The sequence below is a fragment of the Equus caballus genome, chromosome 4 (genome assembly GCF_041296265.1).
Source record: "Equus caballus isolate H_3958 breed thoroughbred chromosome 4, TB-T2T, whole genome shotgun sequence".
NCBI lineage: Eukaryota > Metazoa > Chordata > Mammalia > Perissodactyla > Equidae > Equus > Equus caballus.
Window position 1 is genome coordinate 741,688 of NC_091687.1, and position 14,168 is coordinate 755,855.

The following is a 14,168-nucleotide window of genomic DNA, read 5'->3' on the forward strand; positions in this document are numbered from 1 at the left end:
AAGAACTGGAGCAACAGTCCCAAAAAAAGCAGACAAAACACTAGAGGCCAAGGAACCCAGAGACTCAGCGCTCCTTTTATACGGGCTCTGATGGAAGCGACACATGCAGCACAAAGCCGACAAAGAGCAGAGCAGATAACCAGGTCCTCGCAGACTCCAGATGGAATTAGAAAGTGTTTAATCTCCTAAATCTCCTTTTTCCTCTTCACATTCCAGGCAGGGGTTTGGCTCCCAAGGTGGTGCAGAAGGAGGGCAGCATTTCAACATCATGGGGGTTGGGGGACAAATGTAGGGGACAAGGATGGGGAACAAAGGTCAAGAGACAGAGGGCTGTGCTGCCAAATGCTGCTGACCGAGCAGGAGATGGTCTGATTTACTCAGTCGAGTCAGTAACTGGACTCAGTTAAGGAAGGACCTTGTCAGGAAGAAGCAATGAATCAAACGATTATAGGAACCTGCTTTGAGGTGAACATATTTATAATTTATCTGTTTGGCTAGTGGGTGTGTAAAATGTAACTGCATTATGACAGTTTAAAGAGGTGTAGGATAAAGAGAAAAAGAGAATCTAAGCCTAAAGCCAGGGGAAAACAAGGGGACATTCCAAGAAATAATCTGGGCAGTTTTCGCAATTAAAACAGTCACTTCCCCCTCCCCCAAGGCTGATACACCCTGGAGAAGCAAGGGCTAGATGCAAGCAAAAAAGAGAAGCTGCCATTTTATTCTGGCACGAGTCATACAACAACTATTTGGAGAGTATCTGGGCTGTGTAAAAAGTTTGTGGAAACCCACCAAGTACAGGAATATTTCAGGTAAGAAAACTAATTGATCCTAATCCTCTTTTAGTCCCCACTTCACCTAGTACCTGCTGCTAAGCTGGGCGCACAAAACACTCCTTTTAACCAGCACGAAAAGCAGGAATAAGTATTCATCTGTGGCAAACTTCCAGACAGTAAGATTAAAGAATATACACGTCCAAAAGTACATTATGCCAATTTGACCTGACGTAAAATAGAGAAGAATGGACCCCAAGAGTCCTATCTTAATTTCCCAAGTAACTAGTGGATATTTTTATGTTTATTGGTGTTATTCCCCTTTTATTATTGTTAACAAGGAATCCAATCAGTTGTCAGGATCCTGCTGTAATTTACCTATTTTTTTATTTTTTGAGGAAGATTAACCCTGAGCTAACATCTGCCACCAATCCTCCTCTTTTTGCTGAGGAAGACTGGCCTTGAGCTAACATCTGTGCCCATCTTCCTCTACTTTATATGTGGGATGCCTGCCACAGCATGGCTTGATGACCAGTGATTTTGAGGTTAGAGCAGCTGTGTCAAATATGGAAGAAAAGAACATGTCAAGATGAGGGACCCAAGCCAGGGCACAGGGAGGGCACATCCTCAGCAGAAGGGCCCTGAAACACCCAAGAGCTTTATAATCCCGCTTCAAAAGAAGCTGGGGGAGGATTTTAAGTCTGTATCTCCAAAACCTCACTACGGGGAAGTCTCAGCCACTACACTGAAGATATATTCTTATATCTGCAAAAGAGTTCCTAAGAACGGCACAGTATAATTAGAGAACCAATGACCCTCCCAGCTAAGGGCTGTCAAGGTAAGAGTAGGTGAACTTTAAATAACTTCTTAGAACAGATGAAGGCAAAGTCTGTAATTAGAAGGGATTAAAATTTTAGGTAAGAACGTAAACTAGGAAAACAATGAGGATGATGATGAAGATGAAGATAATTACAACAATAGGATAACAGTGAATTTCTGAACAGCAGGCATTCTGAGTACTGAGTTAAGCACTTTGGGTTCTCTTCATGCACACCGATTGTAGAGAACTACTGTGCTAAATCTCGTCTGGTGTAAACAGCTGTTAAAACTGAGCTGGATGCTATGAGATAGTACAGAAGTACTACCCAGTTTCCAGCACTCACATGTTAGTCCTTGTTGAACAAAAGAAGAAAGGATTTGAAACTATATCAGACTCTGGGCTTGGCTCCCCCATCACAGTGCATGTCCTTCTCTAATCTCATCTTGCCCTCAACCCTTTGCCTACATAGCAAGCACCTGCTGGTGGTCATGCCTGCAACCTGAACCACATTCCCATCTAGGTGGGAATTTCCCTCCATGACCAGTTCATGACCCAGAAGATACACAGATTCTGGCTCCAGTCTTCATGAAACTTTTTATACTGGTTCTAACACTGGATCATTTCCTCCATCAAACTCTTTCTCATTCTTGAAATTTTCAGATTACTTTTTTAAAAAATTATTTTACTGAGGTCATATTCATTTATAGCATTGTGTAAACCTCAGGGGTACATTATTATATATCAGTTTCTGTATAGACTGCATCGTGTTCACCACCAATAGTCCTGGGTTGCTTTTGAAATTACTTTCCTATTATAGTTTGAATCATTAACTTTGTTTTTCATTTATTTATGCTTTTATTTCCCAGTGACACTGGCAAATCTTTCATTAATCTGTAGCCCTTGAAAGAGTCAAACAAAATCAATTCCTTAAGTGTTCTTAGCCTAGACTTTTAGTTGGGATAAAATGGGAGGAGAAACAAAACAAAAACCTGATATTTCCCCTCAAGTAGCTCACAGCATGGGCAGGAAGACGGATTTGTAAACAGGTGGTTATAATACATTATGACACCTACATGCAGGTGGGGAGATAGGATGGTGGGTCAGGGAAGAGTGTCAGAGGACAGTTGGTGGAGGAAGTGGTACCTCCCGTGAAAGTTACAGATATAAGGCCAGGTGAAGAAGTGAGGAGAGGGCAAATGTTTCAAAGGCATTCCTCCAAAATACAGATCCCTAAGAAAACATACCACTGGGGAAATACAGATATTTTGGTCAGGCTTCGGTACAAGGTATGAGTTTTGGAAAAACAAGACAGGACGCTGGAACGGTGGGCACAAACGACATGATGAAGCCCCAGTATAACGCACAACATACCAAAGTGAGGGTTGTGCTTGAATACCTAGGAATTCTTTCTCTCAGGAATTCATCTTGAAACCAATACAGAGCTACTCGAGGATTTTAGGGAAGAAGTGCATGATGAAATTTGGGTTTGGAAGATGGCTCTGGAACAACATGGAGAATAGATGGGAGGGAAGGCTAGAGGGAGTCTTTTAAAATCATCTAGGCAGGAAATTACATGGTCTGACTTCAGGCAGTGGCTGGGGAGGAAGAAGCTGAGGAAGACTCCTGAAATATTTGTAGAGATAGGGAGATATTTAGCACGTAGCATGAATAGCTAAAGCTTGGTGAGTAATTAGCTAGGTGGAGGGGGAAAAAAAAATCCAGAATGAGTCCTGGGTTTCAGGCTCCTGTAAGAAGTTGAAAGAAAAGAACAGAGAGGAAATAACAGGACTAGCTTTGGGGGTGGGATTCTATTAGCTTTATCGGGAATTTTCACTTCCTAGCTGCAAGATCCTAGGCCAGATTCTTGATCTCTTTGAGTCTGTTTACTCATCCTTAAGGTGAGGATTATGTTACACATTTTAAGACTGTAGGAATTAAATAATAGTTAAGCCTTCTGTAGCATTTATCACTTGCAAGACGCTTGTGTGAATATTTTACATATAGTAACTCCTTATTTTGAACACTGGCCTAAGAGATAGGCACGTTTATTATCCTATTTTACAAATGAGGAAACAGAGACACTGAGAAGTTTACTAACTTGCTCAAGATCACAGTGCTAGGACATGGCAGTGCCAAGCTTCAAGGCTCTTCAATATGGCTGCATAGATTATGCCTCAACCGATAATTTATGCCTCTCATTGAAGAGTAGGCATTTTGCACTGTGATTATCAGAGTGCCATGCAGATGCCGGTAGGTTATAATTAGTCATCATCATTTAACCATCCATTTGTTGAAATAGTATTTGCAGAGTACATGTGTGTGCGTATGTTCTACTGAACACGGGATAGATTCGAGCATAGTAAGAGACACATCCATCTTGGGTCGTGTCCAATCTAATTTTGAACCTAAAATGCACATCACAAGTCAGAACAGAAAGATGTCAGACACTTTCAACTCAAGACGGAGAGCATCCACGTCTAGAACTTGATCAGCAGGCACATGGATACGTGAGTCTGAAGCACAGAGACGAGACTAGGGCTGTGAAATGTAGGTTTGGGTCTCTTCAACACACAGATCATAGGTGAAACCATAAAAATAGATAACATCCCTGAGTAGGTGCTGACGGAGGAGAGGCTAGAAAAACTGCAGAAAGGGAAATGAGCGTGACAATCCCATGGAGACGAAGGCTGTTAAGCTTCCGTATTTCAGGGCCCTCAGAGTCCTCGCAGGCGAGAATCAGTGGGTCTCGGTGTAAGACTGTGCTAGAACTATCACTACCTCTAATGTTTGCAGCTTTTCTGCGCACATTCAGGGAGCTGCTGAAAGTTGACTTTCAGCCTTAAACCTCAGGAGAAAGCCCAGCTTCATAGCTGTTGCTTTGCCATGGTAGATAATTATTTGTAGTTTTCTTTTCACAAAAGACCATTCAGATTGTTTCAATTGCTTTTATTTATTCTACAGGATTTCAGCTTTAGAAATGCCCTTGCTGTTACTATGTACAGAAGCCCTGCATGGGAGATCCCAGAAAACAAAATGGCATCTTCAACACTCAAGAGGAATATTAATGGGGTAGAGAAGATAACAGGAATAATTATGGTAAGCTTCCTTTCTCTTTGCCTCTTAAAGCTAGAATTTACTTTTTTCCTTGCTGAATCCTGCATCTCCTGACTTTATCTGGTAAAATATAGAACTTTACTGAACCGTTGTAATGGGGCTGCAGTAGAAGGTTGCAATACACTGAGGTTTGGAAGACTGAAGGCGAAAAAACTTTTAAGAGGCTCTGAAGGAGGTCATGGAGGAACTCCGAGCAAGGGATTGAGGAAGAAAGCAGACGATGTCTGCGCCTCTACCACCAGCTGGCCACTACCTCCACCCCAGGGAGGGCTCTGGTTGGGGGGCCAGGTGAGCAGGCCAGCAAAGAAAAACTACTGTACCTGCCATGGATCCCCATAAAGTGAGAAGTGGGGGAATCGCAATCTGCACCTGGAGGCGAGGTTAGCAAACCTCCAAGATGACCATTGACCCACAGTGGAACCAACTGAACTAAAGAATTTTTCTCTAGCTTCATCCAAACTTGGTCCATGTAGTGAAGACATCTAAGAAGGTGAACACAGAAGCCGCCACTGAAGCGGATTGGGGAAAAGAACTAAGACTTCAGTGGTGTTAGGTGACACGAACGAACTTCATGGACTCGACTCCCTGAGAAATTATTAGTGTCTGTGAGATTACACACGGAGTGTAAAGTGGATGATAGAATACTTCTTTACTGAATTTCATAATTAATTCTTTAATAGCTGATCCGCCCTATGTTACACCCACACATACACAAACTCAAACTTCTGGGAAGGGCAGGGGTGATGCTGGGTGGCTACATTCCCTGAAGCTACCTACTGAGGATTTCTCACAAAAAACTGCACCGATCTATGTGTACCTTTGTGGTGGAGATTTATGCCAATTTGAATATTTAGAAAAGAGTACCAGGTGTAAGAGACGGAAGAAACAGGGTTTTTAATTGTTTAAATGATGAAAACTCCTATCATAGTCCTTAGAAGAAGGTAAACATTCTCAGTTAGAAAAGATTTAGACATAATATTTTTGAATAAACGCGTAAGCTCTATCTGTGGAGTGCTGTGCGTCAAGCACTGGACATCGCTGACACGAGGTTACAATGACCCAGCCTCCCTGGAGCTGACAGCCAACATCCCACAGCAAAGGTCTGTGCCCTTATCGCTGTACATGCCCCCCATCACGGCTCACGTCGTCCCGCATTGTCATTGCCTGTCTGCATCTGCTGAGAGGTAAGTTTGGACGGAGCAGCTCTTCAAAGGATGGGGCTCACAGAAACTGGAGGTCTTCTGTCCCAAGAGACCAAGCTAAAATTTAGAGCAGTGTTTTTTTTTTTTTGCCATCGCAGGCAAAAGAGTTCAACAACAAGCAAATTTAGGAAGCTGTGAAACCTGAGTCTTTGAGTGCACACTACATTTACGCTACTTTGTTCTGGAGGGTTTCCCTGAGCTGTGTTAGTTACTTCGAATTTTAGGAGTAAATTACGCATTTGAAAACACAGTGGCAAGGAGCTGAGAGTGGGCAAGACTACCCAGTCCCCCCCTCAAATGTGACGTTGTCACTTCTTGGGCTATTTTCTTCAGGAGACCGATGGTTCATTAAGGAGTCTGTTTGTGGGCCATGGTGGGGAAAATGTCCACAAAATTCAACCCAAGTCTTCATCACTTACTGGTGTTTTTTTTTAACTTTCGTCAAAAGGTTTCATTCCATATAAACAAAATTTAGAAGCACCACCTGAAGAATGATCCCAGACCCTTAAAATCGTCCAGCACAACACGGTTCCTAACAACGCTCTCTAGGGCCTACGACACGTCTGACACAGGAAGTGCTCACAAATATTTTGTAACAAACATGTCAATGAAGAAGTGAATCCAAAAGATGGTGACTTCATCATGTATTCAACCAAAATCGGTTCTCGCTGTTTTCGGGTTTAGTCTTAAAGTAAGAACGCTTGTTGAAAAGACCCTGCTTACTTAGTAAAAGTTTATACCTTTTCTAAAAAGATATTTTGTTCCGAGTCCATGCTATGAAACCACTGCACTGAGTAACTAACTTTTATTATTCATTTTTAAAACTCCCTAGAATGAGATATGGGTGGGACACCTTAAAATGGCGTCTGTTCCATTTCAAATAGAATAATAACAAAGTTCCCAAACAGAACAAAATGAGCCTCAAAATGAATTTCGATTAGACTGTGTTCCTCAGTTTTAAAACCATGACATGACTAGTGACATCTTTTTGATTTCCTAAAAATTAAAATGGTAGAAATGCAAGATTTGGAAGATTTCATGAGAAAAAACAACACAACATTAATTAAGAGATGAAACTAGCAGGGTTTTTTTTGGGGGGGATAAAAATAATTGTCCTTATTCCACTTTTCAACTTCCCCAGTGCTGAGGGGGGAACAATGCTTTTCTATCTAAGCACATTCTGGATCCTTGGTGAGGGCGGCCAAGGCATCCGCTATGTTCCCAGTGTGGCGCTTGCCAACTTTCTGTCATTTCCTCCCTCAGATGACAGCGTTTGTGTGACAAAGGTCTCTGGGTATGCTTCAAAACGTCTTCAACTATTGAACAGTGTACCACCAGGCAAGCACCAATTTCACAGTGCCGTTTCTCCTGCACCGGGCTAAATTTGTCAGAAGACACAAGCAGCGCTTACCTTACTTTTCTCCCCAAAGGCTGGCTGGAGGGCTGTTGTGGGGTCAATGACATACTAATGGCCTTTTTAAAAGAGAACAGTTTCCGCTGCCTTGGCCAATTTCTGTACTTTGAAGTACAACACACCCAACAGGAGCACTATTTACTAACCTACACTTCTTTTTATATTCTCTGTGCACTTTTGCTAGTTTTAGGCCATTTTCTTCTCCTGGTGAACTGTTGACCGAGATGGAGAGAATCACTCTGGATCGGGCATTGTTTAGGAGAACCTGACATCATGGGAACAGTCACTCCCACTCCTCATTCCAGATCACTCCTTTGAGGTTGTAGGAAAGTGGTGACACGCTTTATGATTTTCATCCAAAAAGCAATCAAAAACATCTAAGCAACGGACCAATGAAAACCATTTTCCCCTCTTCATTCATTTAAAAGCCTCTTTTAATTTCAAAATTTTGTGAAATGTGTTCAAAGAATTTGTGAAGCTAAGTTTGTAAATACTAACATTTGATTCAATTCCTGCGTTAGTAATCTTAATCAGCAGTATGTGCCAGAAAGCAAATTGGCCACAGTCACGTCAACAGCAACATATTATTATGTATTTCTTTGCTCTAAGAAAAACACATTCTTCCATTTAATTGGCCCATTCTGAGATCTTATGTGGTCTTAGCCACTGATTTGTTAGCTCTTCAAAGCCCTTTTTTTCCTTCTTTTTTTGCCTAACAATGATTCCTCTGAGTTCAGAGCTCACCTTTGTTCCCAGGTGAAAATAGCTTTATTATCCTCAGGTGTCTGCTTGCTTTCTTAAACGCTCAGAATACTTAATTGCAAAGGTGTCATTGTCCTTTACAAAAGGCTCCAATTCCAAATAATTAGTGTTTATGTTGTGCATCATTTGAAAATATTTCTCCTTTCCCCTTGTCAGGGTCACAGGAGTCTCACGTACTGCCCCACAAATCCCACCGCCATTCTTTAGTCATGTGTCCCTGAGAACGAGACAGGTGGCCTGTTTCTCCTCATCTGATCCCCGTCCCACCTGAGTTCTGCCCGCTCTCGCAGGAAGTGAACAAGAAGTTAACACTTTGATAAGTTTCAGCCCAGAATGCTCTCCCCAGAATCCAGCAGGGCTCCAAGCAACCATTCTCCAGGGAACAAAAGGAAGTGATCTTCTTTAAAGGTAAAGAAGCCTGTCTGATCCACTCCCAGGCTTTGCAGAAGAGGTGGAGTGTCAGAGGGAACTGCTTTTTTTTATATCAACATTAAATTTTGTCTCTAAATAAGTATATCCTTGTTTCCTTTCTGCATAAGTCACTGCTCTCCCATTCTTTGCAGTGTTTCCTGGTCTAAGATATTATCACACACACCATGTAACAAAATCCCCTCCCCCGAAAAGAAGATCTCTGGGGCCCACAATCAATACAATTTCTACGATCACTAATGATCAACAAGTTTACGTGTGGAAAGAATTGTTTTCTTCTTTCCTTATAGCAGTCAGCTGGTTAAGAGGATGGGGTCTTTAAAATTATTTCTTAAATATGCTTGTCACTCTTGACAAGACACCAAAAACGTTTTCAGAGTCCTATGGACAAAGGTCATTCAACTTCAAGTCTCATTAAACATTGTTTTTCCAATTTGGAGGAGAAAAATCCAAGTGGTCAGATTTTTAGTGTCCTTTTCAAATGAGTAGTATTTTTAAAAGCCTATAAGACAGTAAAAAGAAATTTAAAGAAGAAATTGGCCTAGATTAGGACATTCCAGATCAATTTAGAGACTCTGAAGGAATAAAAATTTCCATGGAAATTATATTTTTTGAAATAGATATTAAAGGTTTCTGATACTTTCTACATAAAAGGCATGAAAATGTGTCAATGTGAATTTCATAGGATGAATTTAGAGACTAGTAGAAACGTAAAATTTGTGTTAAAAGTCTATTCCTTCCTTCATTTAGAAGAAAAATCATAAATCTGTTCAAAGAAGCATCACAGACTAGATTATTACAACAGATAGTACTTTTCTTAAAGAGTTAAAATAACAGTAATTATTATTTACTAGATGATAGTCTATCAAGTACAAAGAAATTTATGGCCATGCTCCTAAACAAAAATAATTCTGCTCACCAGCTTTTGGAGGAGCCTGCTGGCCCAGACATCTGTGGGATCTTGAGACTGGCTTCAGAGGCAGGGTTGTAGGAGACTCAGAAAACAAACACATGTCTCCACAGCACAGCAGCTGAGAACTCAGAAGCGGGGCACGGGAGCTCAACCACTCACGTGTCTTTAAGGTTATCCTGACATCTGAAAGCCACTGACATCCAAAGACTTCCAGCTCCTTGGCCACATGCTAACACAGATAAATATAGATCCTGACACCCGAGCCCGATGAAATGGAAGTGAACGAAGAATCTCGCTCATTTTGTGCTTCAGCTGAGGAAAATAAAACCCTTAATCCTTTTGTGAGGAAAACGAAATCCTTGATCCTTAACCCTTAAACCTGTTATGCCTCTTAATAAATATTCATTTCCTATGAAACATGGGAATTCAAATAATCAATCGTTAATAATCAATTCGCTTTTCTCCACAATTACCATTTGTTGTCTTAGTATAGAGGCGGGATAAAATTTTCCTTTCTTAAGTATAAAAGAAACATAATAGCGAGTATTGAGTATTATTTATCCAACAAACTTTTTTTTTAAGTAACTTGTGCTATTGAGTCCTTGAAATGTGAATAACTACCTGGTAAACTTTTTAGTATTTGTTCTGCTACATGATTTCAAGAATAATTTGGTCGGTTTTTGCTTGCCTCAGTTAATGAGGCAAAAAGGGTCGTGCATTGCCAGGGTGTGTTAGTTAAGTTAATCTTTTGGTATAGTTGTCTAACGGAGTTAATTCAGGTTGAATTTTGCTCAGTGCTATTGGTAAACATGACTAAGGCTCCACCCTCAGCCTGAGTGGACCCTACGACTAAAGTTATTACTCTGGAGATATAAGGGCAAGGTTTCTAAAAATAAATCACTTTCTGGGATTCACATGTTCCAAATCTCTAACTCTATGTTAAAACAAAGTGAACAGAGGAACTAAGACAGTGACACTGCTCTCCTGAGATTTTGAAGTATTAAATAGTTTCAGTTAATATTACTTTTTGAAGAATGGCATGAAAAATAATGATGGATTTTGAAGCTACCACTTTCTAAATGAAAATGATCTGTAACCAGTAGTACCTACCATCCCAGAAAAGACAATAATAATAATTATTAAAACTATTATTTTCATTTTTTAATAATAGGTCCTATGTATCGAGCACTGTCTATGTCCTTGGCACTTTGACAGGTAGATACCACACAGTCTCATTCTTTTTCCTAATCTCAAAATATCCTTTCAAGTCAAGTTGATATTTTTAGGTTCCGTTTTACAGAAAGGAAAACTGAAATGCAACAGGATATGTATTGACAGGAGACACATGGCTAAAAGTGGGTCATGTAAGAGTCTAATCCATACAATTTTTACTGAAAGTGTGTTTCTTTCCCACCCTGTGATATAATCACAGGTTACAAGTGAGTTTCATCCATCCTTTATCTGTATCAGACCAGCCCTCCTATGAGCAATCCCAAAGCTTCTGTAATTTTTTTTACACAAAGTTAGAGAAAGCACCGAAGTGGTCCCCATGGAGAATTGCTATGACAGCAGGAAATCCCCAGGAGCATCATGGCCCCAATACAAGGAAAGGATAGAAGACCTGTAAGGCACAACGCCAGCCAGAGATAATTCTCATCTCTTGCATTTCTGCTTTTCAACTTGTCCTCTGTGGTTTGTATAAGCAGAGTTTGACCTACCAGAACCTGGAGAGCCAGTCCTAATGCTCACCTCTCAGCCATAACTCTACGCTGAGCAGTCAGAGGTGGGATAAGTGGCCTAGTGGAGGACATCCAGGAGGCAGGAAGTCAGCTGGTGAGGTCGGGTGGTCAATACCAGGGAGATCCTCGCCTGAGCAGGAGGGCCACGTATTCCCAAATATCACAGAATGGGACCCTCTTCATTGTGGAAAAAAGTGTTCTTTCATGTGTGTAAAAAGTTTCTCTTTTACTTGAACTAGGAACCTGTTAAACAAAGGTTTTATCAAAGAAGTGGGAAGAGAAACTATAATCCAGTGTACTAAGATCACACATATTTTCTACGAATTACAATAAGTATCATAGAATGTCTCTGGCATTTTAAGCACCATCATCTTCGAATATGGCTTATGTCCTTTAGACAAGAATAAGAAGTCCTGATTGTCCTTTCCCTGAGTTATATATTCATTGTCATTAAACTGTTCACTTCCTGCTGGGCATCAAGCTTTGATGGGTGGGTGATAGGGAGAGGGAAGAATAATGGTGGATTGAGCTGAGAAATGACTATGGCTCCGGGGTAGGTAACTAGGACGAGGTCTCTGAGCCCCTTCATCCAGAATCATCACAAATTTTCTTCACCAACTGTCTTCAGAATTAAAAATTTTATAACAGAATGTCAATTAAACCTAGGACTTTTCCGCCCTAAATGGTTGCCTTTCTAGTGCTTATGGACGTGAGGTTTTGAACTAGAGAAAACCAAAACTTCGTCTGGTTTTTGTTGCACCACCAGTGGCATAACCTTAAGACATTAAAGTTGAACCAACAATCCTACTGCTCATAGCAGCTGTTGACAGAATGTTCCTCATAAGACATTATTGTGGAATCTCCCATTTTTGCGTGAACATCTTTTCTCAGAACAAGCAGTTAGAGTCACGTGGACGTAAGCAAAGCATCGTTGATACAGCAGCCATAGTATTTCTCTTATTTTCCCTCTTTCCCAGCACCTCCCCCGTCATGCTTCCCTGATGCCTTCAGGGTGTTATCCCTGTTCCTTGTCCAACCAGCATCAGCCAGTGCGCTTCAAGAACGATTAAGAGAACTGACTTCCTCCTTGAGTATGTCATGCTCAATTTGTTTGCGCCTTTTAAATTGATAGTATGATGCTTTTGAAAAATTCCTCTCAGAGAAACTAAAATTTTAAATCATAGACTTGCTCCTCATTTATCTATTTCTGTCCATTGTGTTAGAGTTAACCTTAACTGTTCTTGAATCTCTGGCCCCGAACATAACAACGAAGGGGTAGTTCGTGGCCTTGGGAAAATTTGGCATAAACACACTGTATACACTTGAAAACAATGATAATGTTCACCAATACACTTAAACACACTAGCCTAGCTGACTTGTTTTTAGGAAAAACACATTTGAAAAATGCCCTTGGACCATTATCAGCTTGCTGAAATTATACATTCAGGATCTGAAAGCCATCCAGGGGCTAATTTGTAACTGATTTTATCAGCACACTTTTCTTACCAGGGTTTTCTGTGAGTGTGTGTGTTTGTCCGTTTGTTGTCCTATGTTAGCGTGGAATAAATAATTTTACTCAAAGACATTCTTCATGAGGAGTATTGTCCTGCAGGGGAGCTGTGACGAAGCCTTAATATTAGCCTCTGCTTAACTTGCTCTCCTCAAATCTATGTGCACGTGACATGCCTTTATTCTACACATCAGCTTATCGTGACGCTTGTATTGCCACCTCCTCTCAAAAGTGACGTTAGGGAAGAGTGCTTGTCGTGTGCTTGCTGTTCAAAAGTGATGAGAATTGATGCAAAGTTACACTATCTCAAATAATTTAATGGAGGAGTGGTCTTAAGTCTTTGAAGCCTGAAATTATTGCTAAATTTTATATCCTTATTTTTTCTTCCTTCCAGTGTCATCTTCGTTAGTAGTAAAAGCCTTATCAAGAATTTGCATAAAATCTTACTGTCTGATATCGGCATGCCTCCCCTTTAAGTTGGATGAGTGGTCATTTAATCATTTATTAACACAACAGCAAGATAGAAGGAGACTTTTTTTCTGTGTACAGCATTGTGCTCCTCCTTTGGGGAAAAAAATGGTTAATAGCCAAAGTTTGTGCTCTCAGGTACCTTCCTGTGTAGTGAAGTAGACAAGCACTAGTTAAGAAATAGTAACATATTATCGTAAGCTGAGATACGCTGGCACGGGTCATAAAGGAGGGTTACACAGTGATGAGGTCGGCTGAGGGCTCAGACAGCTCTCTAAGACATATGTGTGTGCATATATACATCCAGTGTCCATATACGTCCACATACACACACACATATGCATACAATGTCTATGTGTATGTGCAGACACACATGGGATGTATGCACACGTATCTGAACTTCCGCGTAGCTTAGCACAATGCAACTCCCCTTCTCTATTTATCCAAGTTTATGATCACACATGATTTGCTAAATGGTGCTTGTCCCCCTTCATTGAATAATGAGATACTTGAGGGCACAAACTTTGGCTCTTTGTTTACCGGATGGCTCAAATACATGTATGCATCATCTATATCTATATCTGTACACATGCACGGTGGTGGTATATGAGGAAAGAAGAATTGAGGAAGTCTTTAAATTGAAGTTATTCTAGAAACAATAATACTCTTCAGATAAAACACGACAAGCCTCTCGCTCAGTGATTGGCACGTAGCCAGCGCTGGAAAAACATTTCCTGCATGAAAATGGAATAAACACATGTGCGGGCGAGCCGGGCTGAGTGGGGCAGGGGTGAACAGCATGTTGCAGCAACAACGCGTTTGTTTTGTTTGGGTTCTCTTAGGAAGATTGCACCAGCGATGGCAGGGAGAGTCACAACACACCAAGTGACGCTTTGAGGGCTGAGTCCAGAGTGACATTTCATTCTCGCAGTGGAAGGACCGAAGGAGCCTGGAAGAACCCGAGACTCAAAGGAAGCATTTTAAAGTGACTTAGAGAAACTGTGCGAGTCTTGCACACGTCTGGCCG

General features: G+C 41.0%; 1 protein-coding gene across 2 annotated transcripts in view; it reads right to left on the minus strand.

Annotated features, from left to right (window-relative positions):
- Positions 1 to 10,187, minus strand: part of CD36 (CD36 molecule (CD36 blood group)) — a 69,615-nt gene extending 59,428 nt beyond the window's left edge. Inside the window, exon 1 of one of the 2 annotated variants that reach the window (XM_005609036.4) lies at positions 9,431 to 10,187. The gene's annotated coding sequence lies outside the window, so the exon portion shown is untranslated. The remainder of the gene's footprint in view (positions 1 to 9,430) is intronic. The other variant, XM_005609038.4, reaches the window with a different exon arrangement.
- Between the last annotated feature and the right edge of the window lie 3,981 nt (positions 10,188 to 14,168).